Here is a 10,024-nt window from a genome sequence, read left to right on the forward strand (position 1 = left end):
GTGTGTTTTTTTCTGGGCGGCGACTCACTGCACTGGCTTAAACAGCGGCACTGAGATTCGTGGTGCTTTTTTTGCCCTGGAATCTACTTTCCTGGCTCCCTGCTCAGTCCCCTTTTTAAACAGATGAATGGGCGACTTCCCGTGGCTCCAGTCGCCATCCAGAAGGGCACCCTGACCGGTGTATTTTGTATGGAGAACCGCTGCTCCGTGGTGCCGACAAAGCAGCCGTGCGGGGCAAAGCAGCGGCGCCGGCTGGCACAGCCGCGCTGGCGACCCGTGGAGGTCCTCCGTCTGGGAATTGCCTAGTCTGTGGGCAATAAAAATGTGGCGTGCACTCACCCTCTGTGCTTTCACTGGGAGCTGAAATCCCGAGCTGTTCCTAAACGGCCATCTTGGATCCCTCCCCCAAAAATATGGTTTTATCCAAGTATTTTATCTCCAATCCAGTATATATAAAATATAAAACTTAAAGTATTATATTTATATAATATTTATATAAAGTATCTAATAATAAATATAAATATAATATTTATATAAAGATATTTATTTTTTTTAAATATAATACTTTAAGTTCTGGGGTACATGTGCAGAACATGTAGGTTTGTTACATAGGTATATAAGTACCTTGGTGGTTTGCTGCATCCATCCCCCTGTCATCTACCAATCTAGTATTTTTTAAGCAGAATCAATAAGTAAATGAAACTAAGTTGAATATCACTTTCTTCCCCTCATTTAACCTTTCCAGTAATGCCAAATGACAATTTCTTTCATTCACATAGATTCTTGCTTTGATCTAAAATCTTCTTGAAAGCTTCATCCCTTAAATCCCCAGTTTCATTTATTTTTAAGAGAGTAACTTATATGAATGTAACTGACTTTTTCAAGTAATATAGATTAAACATTTCTGAGTGGCTGCACTTATTTGGATTACATGGAGGAGTCTCTTCTAATTATGCTAATTTTAGTACTCACCCCATCAGCAAGTAAGTGACATGGGTGTGAGTTTTAATCCTTTATCTAGGTTTCTTTCTTTCACCACGACTGAGGTAACAGCAAAAAGAAATAAAAGAAAATCTTACTCCCTTCCTAAAGTTTGAACTGTGCAAAGACTATACAAATTTGTCACTATTCCCAGCTGTACAAAGACTTTACATGTAAGCATATCTTACCCATGTTGGGATTCCTTCCCCTAACGACCTCCCCTACCCATTACTACTAAAAGTGTACAGTGTAATGAACTGTTTTGCATGGACAGCACTGTTATAAGACAATGTGTTTTGAGACCCTGATGTATGTGGTGTTTTTTTGTTTTTTTTTTTTTTTTTTTTTTTTTTTTTTTTTTTTTTTTTTTTTTTTTTTTTTTTTTTTGCGTTTTGCTTTAGAGTCACAATTTACTTCCTCAATCAGAGCTGTGCTTTTCATATCCCTGAGTGACTTTTATTTGCACAATGTATTCACAGCAATATGTTTTTGCATTTATAAATTTCTGGTGCCTTGAGCCCTTACAGTAGGATCTGATCATTTGCATTTTTACAATGAGCACCTGCTCTTGCTGTCCCTCAGTTAGAACCAGATCCTTGTCTTACTCGTGAATGGAGGGAAAGCTCATCAGCTTCCTTCCGCTTGCAGAACTGGACTTACAGGAACCTGGAATACACGAAGTGGATGATTTCTAGGCAGATGTCTTTTTTTTTAAAAAAAAAAAAAAAAAAAAGAAGCTGACCAGTGGCAGCCGGAGTAGCTTTGTTCATTACAGATGTTGTTGGCACTGTCTTTGTAGTTTTCTCTGTGAATAAGAAATGGAAGATTGGCAGGTAGCTCCATTGCAGGGAGAGGACCAATTCTGTGTTGCCTTTTATGTCTATTTGACCACATAGGTCCACCAGTTCTTTTCATTCCATCTTCTCTTGGTCTTGTATTCCATTTTCCTGTGATCAGCTGGGGAACCTTTCACCTCTAGCAGCATAAAGTAACAGCATCTGTGATTTGGAGGTGGAGGTGGTGGGCTATTTTCCCAGTAGCCCCAAAGTCTTTCTGCAGGAGGGGAAAATAAGGTCAAAAGAGAGAGAACAGTAAAATCAAGGGATAGAGGTTACCTCCCTTCACCACAGATCCTGCCAGTCCATTGTTTGAGCCTTGGATCTAGCTCATGATAAAAGCTACTGTTATATGTCAGGCACTGTGCTAATATTGGCAACAGCCCAGTTGAAAGATGCTAGTATTTTCTACCTTCTTTTGTCTAAGATCAGACAACTAAGTGTCATGCCAGACCCCTATTGACTTCAGTAGGGGTGGTACCATGTCCGAAAGGCCAAAGAAGAGTCTCAGAGCCAGCAAAAGAGACACAGGGTTTATTGAGGGGACTTATATACAGGGTGGTTCAGTAGTGGCAACCTGGACTTGTGAACTGCTACGGTTTGTAAAAAGCATGAAGTTTACACAGTATTTTCACTAAGAACTCTCCCTTTAGCAACGGACTCCTGGAAACCTTCATTAAACCCACACGAAGGGCCACAATCCCACGTATGGCCTGCATTCCATGGGATGGGCCAGGAGTTCAGATGTTCCCCATAGATAAGGAATGAATCTCTGGGTTGGCCACTCCTGGATTTCTTAGCTTGGAACTCCAAACATGCATTCTTCTTACACCATAGGGTCATTCTCAGGGCATGCTTACATTGTTATTGCTGTCAGGTACATCTGCTATACACTGAGGCACACGGTTAAATAACTTAACCAAAGTTACACATGAGTAATGGCTGGCAGAGAGATTTAAATCTAGGCAACGTGGCTGTAGCACCCTTGTTCTCAACCAACAAGTGACCATGTCATGCAGTTATTCTACATACCATCTGCACTCCATCCTTCCCACTTATGTGAGATAGTGAAACTATTTCTACCACTTCCAGATGATGCCTGAAAACAAAACAAGCCAAATCCCAGGCAGGCCATGATTGGGTATAAAGTCAATAAGCTTTGGCTTCAACATTCTGGATAATTGGATCTATGTCCACCTATATTGTGTCAGTGGCAACTTGACCAATTACTGAGGCTATTTCTCAATCAACGTTTTCTTTCTGGGACAGGACTGCTAGGAGGAGCTACTTCTCAGCTTTTTCAGTATGACAGAATGCCTGGAAAATCTTCTTCGATGGTCTCTAGTATAGACCCTAGTCCATTTACTGAAACTAGGTCAAGTTGCTGAACTTACTAGTCATTAATTCTGCTGTGGAGGAGTGTGCTCCAAGAGCATTACAGATGGAACAGTACCATCCTAAGGGTAAAAGCAAGAGCGAATTTCCATGGGCTTAGGCCTTGGATCTGAAAATAGAGAGGCTCTCATCAGTGACATGGATAATGGAATAAAAGAATCATATATATAAAGATTTCAGAGGACCTTAAAGCAATTGTAGAGGGTTGTCTTGCAGCTTGGAAATTGGGTTTAAGTTGAAAGTTCCCTAAATAAATTGCAGTGATCATCAGGTTCAAATTGTTAGGAGCCTAAGGCTGTCTTGCTGTAGACCCACTGTTGAATTTTGGTGTGAAATGATGTCTGTGAAAGGCTGGCTAAACTTGGGATTAGGGAGATACAGGAAGCCTGGAATCTGTATGACTTTATAAAACACTGTTGCCTTTGTTATTTAACAATGTGTAAGAAATATGTGCATTCATTCTTATATCTCTCAAAATAATTCATTTCATAGACTATTAATGAGTTGCTTTATCCTTTCTCTCCCTACCCCCTCATCTTGTTTCTTTCCACTCCCACCAGCTCTCATTGGACTATACAAAATACAAGTAGTCTTACTGAGTTCCAGTTATAAGCCATTGTGAGTAATTTCCTCTGCTAGCCTCAGTTCTAGTAGCTGTGGCATTTTGGAGGTTTCTAGGATACTGTAGCAAAATCAGAGACAGGTACAGTTTGCCGTATTTTTGGAAATGACTAATTTTATGATGCCTATTGGCACCAAGGAGTAGGCAATTTGGGTCTTCTGCCCAGGTCAAAGGTGTGTACTTTTCCAAAGGTGTATATTATTAAGGTTCTGCATTTTCCTTTCAACCCAGTATCTTCATCCCATAATAAGCAATGATTATCAACAGAAGCTAAAGAGGAAAGCTTTTGTTAGTATATTTGTTTCTCTTCCTGGGGTCCATCTGGTGACGTTCTCTTCTTATAGGCTCTTTGTAATTTGTAGTAGTTGATCACAACCATTAGACCTGCATTCCCAGATGAAATCGGATGCTCACCACGTTGCATGCAAGCCTTTTTGATAACTCTTTTGCCTCTCCATTGTCCAGCATCCATGAACCATGGTTGGGGCAAATACATAATCACAGTGACTCTACCTAGAAAACAAGGGAGAAGAACATGATTCCAGTGCTTTGCTGGAAACACAAAAATCAATTAATTAATAATACTCTAAGACAAAGTGAGTTCCAGCATGTGAATGTTCTTCATAGATATGAACTACACAAGATCCACCAGAGAAACAGAGAGAGTAGATGTTTAAGCCAAGTCGGGAGTAAAATTTCTGCTGATTGCAAATCTCTGCCCCTTCAGCTGTGTGAAATGATTTTTCCCAAAAAGTTTTGGTGATTGCATAAAGCACTTGCTAGTTTTGCTAATGTGGTTTGACCTCTGGGGCTCTGATCACAAATGCCTGTCATTTATCTCATACTACACACAGCTGAGGCAGAGAAATTTATTCCCAGCCAAGAGTCTCATAAAGTTGGATAATTACCCTGTGGCTCAATCCAATTCCATTTGAGTGTCCCCCAATTTAAGCCTCCCCAACAAATAAATATAGTATTGATCTGGTGGTTAGCATATGAAATTGGCAATTGTTCTTCCCCCTCTTCCAGATCATTTTTGTGTTTCACTTAGTTGCCATGACCGAATTTGTCAGGGTTTTTTCTGTTGGGCGTCCTACATTTCTGCAGGTCATGATCTGATCTCCAGGGTTTCTTTATTTCCTGTCTTTCTGAAATATGTGAGTCACTGAATGTGTCTTAGCTGTGAGCTGGCCTGCCATCCTTACTCTAAAACTGGAGTCTGAGTTGCTGCCTTACATGCACCAGATTTTGTTAGGACGAGGGAAACATGTTTTCTTTCACTTGCAGCAATGCTTTTTGGGTGTGTTGTTCTGCCTAACATTATTTATTCCTTTACCATTTCCTGGATTTAATTATTATTTGGTTATTATTCATAAAACAGCCAGAAATTATTGCAATATTGTAATTTTATTATTTATGTGGAAGCACATGTTTATACAAATTTAACAATGTAACTATTAGTAGCATGTGAGCTGTTCAATGGTAGGATCTGTATTCCATTAATCATTTATATACTAGCAACCCGAAGAGTATCAACTCATAGTTGGCATTCAATAAATGCTTTCATTTTAATGAATAAATAAAAGAATGACTGCACTATTAGATTTTCCACCATTAGTATGTGCTCAGTTGTTTAAGCAACATTTCAATTGTCTTCCCAACATGCATTCCACATTTCCCCATGGGAAATAACAGTAATGCATTTGTTACCAGGATTAGAGTCAGCTAGCTCTAGTGATAATTTTTTACTTGTCTGGGCCTATTGTCCCAGTGTTAGATACCAGAAAGGGCACACTATCTTAGGTATCACTAGAAAATAATGAGAAAAAAACGCAACTATTATAACTATATATCAATTGTAAGATGTATTTTACTTCAGATATATTGCAATATGAAAAATATGTATTTTACAAAGAAAGTGATATGGTGAGTTGGTTTAATCAGAGTGGATCTTAGGACTTTTGTTCGATGGTTTGGCAAATAGATGCCCCAATTCTCAAGTGAGAATGAAGAAGCTGTGGCCCTGGGAGCCCCTGGTCATCAACATCCTACAACTCTGAGGGGAGCTGGCTTTATATGTGGCCAAAAATTTCAATGGTGATGTAAGATGCTGAAAAGAAGCCAGGTTTTTGACACAGTTCTGTCTCAAAATTTCCTCAGTTGTGTGAGTTAATATATTTCCTTTATCACTTAAGCCAGTTCTAGTTTCATTTTTTTAAAATTTGTAACCTAAAGCATCCTGATTCATGCATGATTTTTAATAAGGGTGACCTAGCTCAGAAAGGACATCCAATACACTGAACAGGAGTACAAATTGTTGGGGAAGAAAAATCCAAGCCATAATCCAGGATGAAATGTGAATGAAACAATGATATGCAAGAGGGTACATCTCGTCCATGTACTCCCTCTAGCTAGATTCTCAGATAGTAACTAGTTTCTGCTCTTGAACCCACTTGGAGGACCTTTCATTAGAATTACAGAAGAGTTTTCCAGGGAAACTTTGTAAGAAAAGAATTTGAAATTGTCCAGTTCAGTGGAAAAGAACAAAAAAATAAATAAATAAAAGGACAAAAGAAAGACAGGATAGTGTAGTATTTGGAAGTGCAGGGGCTAGAGTCAGATGCCTGAGTTCAAATCTTGACTCTGTTGTTTCTCACTCCTAGGACATCAGGCACATTGCTTACTTCTTTAACTCTTCTTTCCTCATCTGACAAATGGGTCTTGTAGAGTATCTACTCTTTGCAGTGTCAAGAGAATCAAATGAGATTGATAAATGTAAAGCACATAATGAGTGCCTTATAAATGCTAGTCATTAATATTGGAGAAATTTAGAAATCATTTCCAGTTGTATTCTATACCCAGAAGAATTCATAATCAGGTAGCCTAGGTTTTTTGAGTATATAAGAATAAATTAATGTGAAAGCTCAAAGATTTAGGTTGATAAAAAGGAAGACATTTTGGCCTGCAGAAGCTACTAGGTACAAGATAATACACAAGTAAGATTCTTATTTGTCTAGATTATGTAAAGTCCTCTATTGAGTTGGTCTAGTAAAACATTTTGAAGTAGAAGGCTTGACTTTGCTTCCCTCTCCCATGGGCTCTTCTATTCTTTCAGCAATGGAATTTAGGAACTTTATTTTTGCCTGGTTGCCCAGTAACTGCCACTTCAGTGCCTCTTTCTAGTTCACACTTTTTCTTTTCTTTTTCATCTCTTTGTTGAAAGAAACAAGTTTTGTGTCTATTAATTCAAGCTTCCATCTATAGCTATGAATAAAGAAATCATTTTTATGTTTGAAAACACTTGGTTTTGCTCAAACGTATTATAAAATGCTATGTTTTAAAGAAAGATGCTACAATCTGAATCAGAGATCAGGGCTAATTTTGTGTGTACTACCTGAAAAGGAAACCAGGTATAAATCTGTCTCCAGGTATCTGTAGATCTGGGGCTTTGCTTCTCAAAGTGTGGACCTTGATGTAGCCAGGGCATCACCTGGGAGCATATTAGAAATGCAAAATCCTAGCACGTCTCCCCTACTGAACCAGAATCCAAATTTTTTATAGGTGCTTTAAATAGCTGCAAAAGTTTGAGAAGCACTTCTCTCTCAGGAGCATATCTGGATAAAGGTAGCTAATTGACTATAAACCTTATCATATGATGAGAAGAAGGCCTCTGTATGATTCTATGCTGATAAGTGTTCATTCTTCATTTTTTATCTTTTGTGTTCTTCTCCTTTGTCACTGAAAGAGAAAGCTACCATTTATTAAGAAGGAAATGAAAACAATAGAGATCTACTGGTGACAAGGAGTGCTATATAACACTAAGAAATAGGCAAGAAGATATGTCTTCTGCCACAGAAATATCACAAACTGTAAAGGTGGCAGCTACTTAATTCTGTTCAAGTCCTAAAGAGAACCAGGATTAGGTTCAGCAGCTATTAGCAATGATTGAAGGTTCTTTGTGTACCCAGGGATGAGAGGAAGTGGGGTTAACAGACCCAGGGCACAGTTCAAAGAGGTTGTCATAGAGTTGGGTTCCAGGAAGGGCTAAATCTGGGAGTCAGGCTTGACCTGGAGATCTGGAGTGAGTGATTTGAAGTGGAACTCTGCTTAGCATGGGTTGAAGAATTAGCAGAGAAAAACATCCAAGTCAAGAGATTGGAAACAGCTAAGAAAGAGGTTCAATATTTCTATAGTTTGGATGCTTGTCCTCCCAGCCTTATGTTGAAATTTGGTTCCCAGTGCTGGAGATGGGGCCTGATGAGAGGTGTTTGGGTCACAGGAGCAGAACTCTCCCATAAGAGAGAGCTTGGTGTTGTTCTCACAGTAATGCATTCTTGCTCTGTTAGTTCCCATGAGTGCTCGTTGTTAAAAAGAGCCTGCACCTCTCCCTCATTCACTTGCTTCCTCTCTTGCCAGGTGATTTTTACACAAGTCTGGTTCATTTCACCTTCTGCCATGAGTGGAAGCAGCCTGAGGCCCTCACCAGATGCAGATGCTGGCACCATGCTTCTTGTTCAGCCTGCAGAACCATAAGCCATGTAAACCTCTTTTCTTTAAAAGTCACCCAGCTTCAGCTATTCCTTTATGATAACACTAAACCGACGAAGACAACAGCCCAAAGCAATAATCGGAAACCAGATGATCTCCAGGAGTTTAGGAGGTGTGAAAAAATAAAGCAGGAGATGTGGGGCATCAGCCCTATAGACAGCTTTGCTAATGAGCATATTTTTTTTTCTTAGCCAGTGATGTGCTCTTGATGAGTGTAGGACATTGAGCCTTGTATATCGTTCCTTGGAAATCTGAAGTTATTTTGAAAGGAGAGCTTGTGGCTGGAGTAAAAAGAGAGGGTCATTGAGAGAGTCAGCTGCAAACCCAGAAGCTGTTGACCCAGGTAGACCTCTGTGGTGTAGGTGGCAACAGGGCAAGGCTGGGCAGGAATGATGAAGTCCACTGGGTCAAAGAAGCTAGAGTGAGGAGGGTTAATGGAGGAGCCCTGGTTTTCCTGATATGCTAGGGCTGAGGAGCAAAGAGTTCCTGAAGGATTGTTGGGGGGCAGGAAAGCAACAGAAGGAGGTCAGCTTAAGTCAAAAGGGTGAGCAGGAGTCAGACAAACAAGGCTGTTGGCCTGGGATGCTGGGATTTTACCATTTGTTCTCTGTGCTCTTTCATAAGAGCCTGATGGGCATGAATGACTCTGAGCATAAATCATATCACAAAGGAGAGCAGAGACTTACAGAGAACAAGAGCAAGAACCTGCAGATCAGTGAGGCTTGGACCTAGGTTTAGTATTTTCTATTGTTTAAGTCTTAATCCAAAGATGATATCATTTTGAATATTGGACAAAGCATGCTATCAGGAAAATTTGCAGGCACAGATACACTGAGACTTTGGAAAATTATCTTTGACCTTTAGTTTCCTTATCCATAAAATTGATAAAATTCTACCTTGCTTTGCAGGATTGTTGAAAAAGTTTAAAATGTGTAGAACATCTAGCACAAGAACACAAACATGTAGGAGGAGTTTAATAAATTGTCACAAAATAACTATGGGGAGGAGAAATTATTCATGCTTGCTTTCTGAACAGTCTACCTACTATTGCCTCATTATGAAAGTTTTATTCTTTTTGCATTTGAAAACAGCTAAATTTTTTTGCATTTACTACATGAAAATAATAATTCTATTTCTGGTGAGTAATGAATGAGGACAGGTGTAATTCTTAGTTAAAAATATAAATGACAGAGGGGAAAATTGAACTTTACTTAGAGACTGCACACAGCATAGCCCCAGGAACAACTGTCATTTACTGCCCGTTTACCTGTTGGAGGCCATAGAACCTCAAGGAAAGTTACAGCCTCTTAAGTGCTTTCCCTGAAAAACCCATGTCTGTAAAGTGAGCCTTAAATCAAAGAGCTGCCATTTATTTGCTGAATTATGTGTAATGCCAGCTACTATTGAAGTTAATGGATGGGTATAGATTAGCATCCTACCTGTTCCAGATAAGACATTTGCATTTTAACAGGGTCTCCAGAAAAAAAGGCTAACATTCAAAACAGAGATTCTTTTACACTGCGAATTTTTGATGTTGTGGCAGGTACATGGGAGATCAGTTTGGGGACAGTGAGGCTTTTAGATATTCCTATCCTTGGTGCTCTTGAAAACTCTGTCTCTGAGTGAGCCTCTTTTCTGCCAA

This window comes from Cebus imitator, unplaced genomic scaffold (assembly GCF_001604975.1).
Source record: "Cebus imitator isolate Cc_AM_T3 unplaced genomic scaffold, Cebus_imitator-1.0 Scaffold401, whole genome shotgun sequence".
NCBI lineage: Eukaryota > Metazoa > Chordata > Mammalia > Primates > Cebidae > Cebus > Cebus imitator.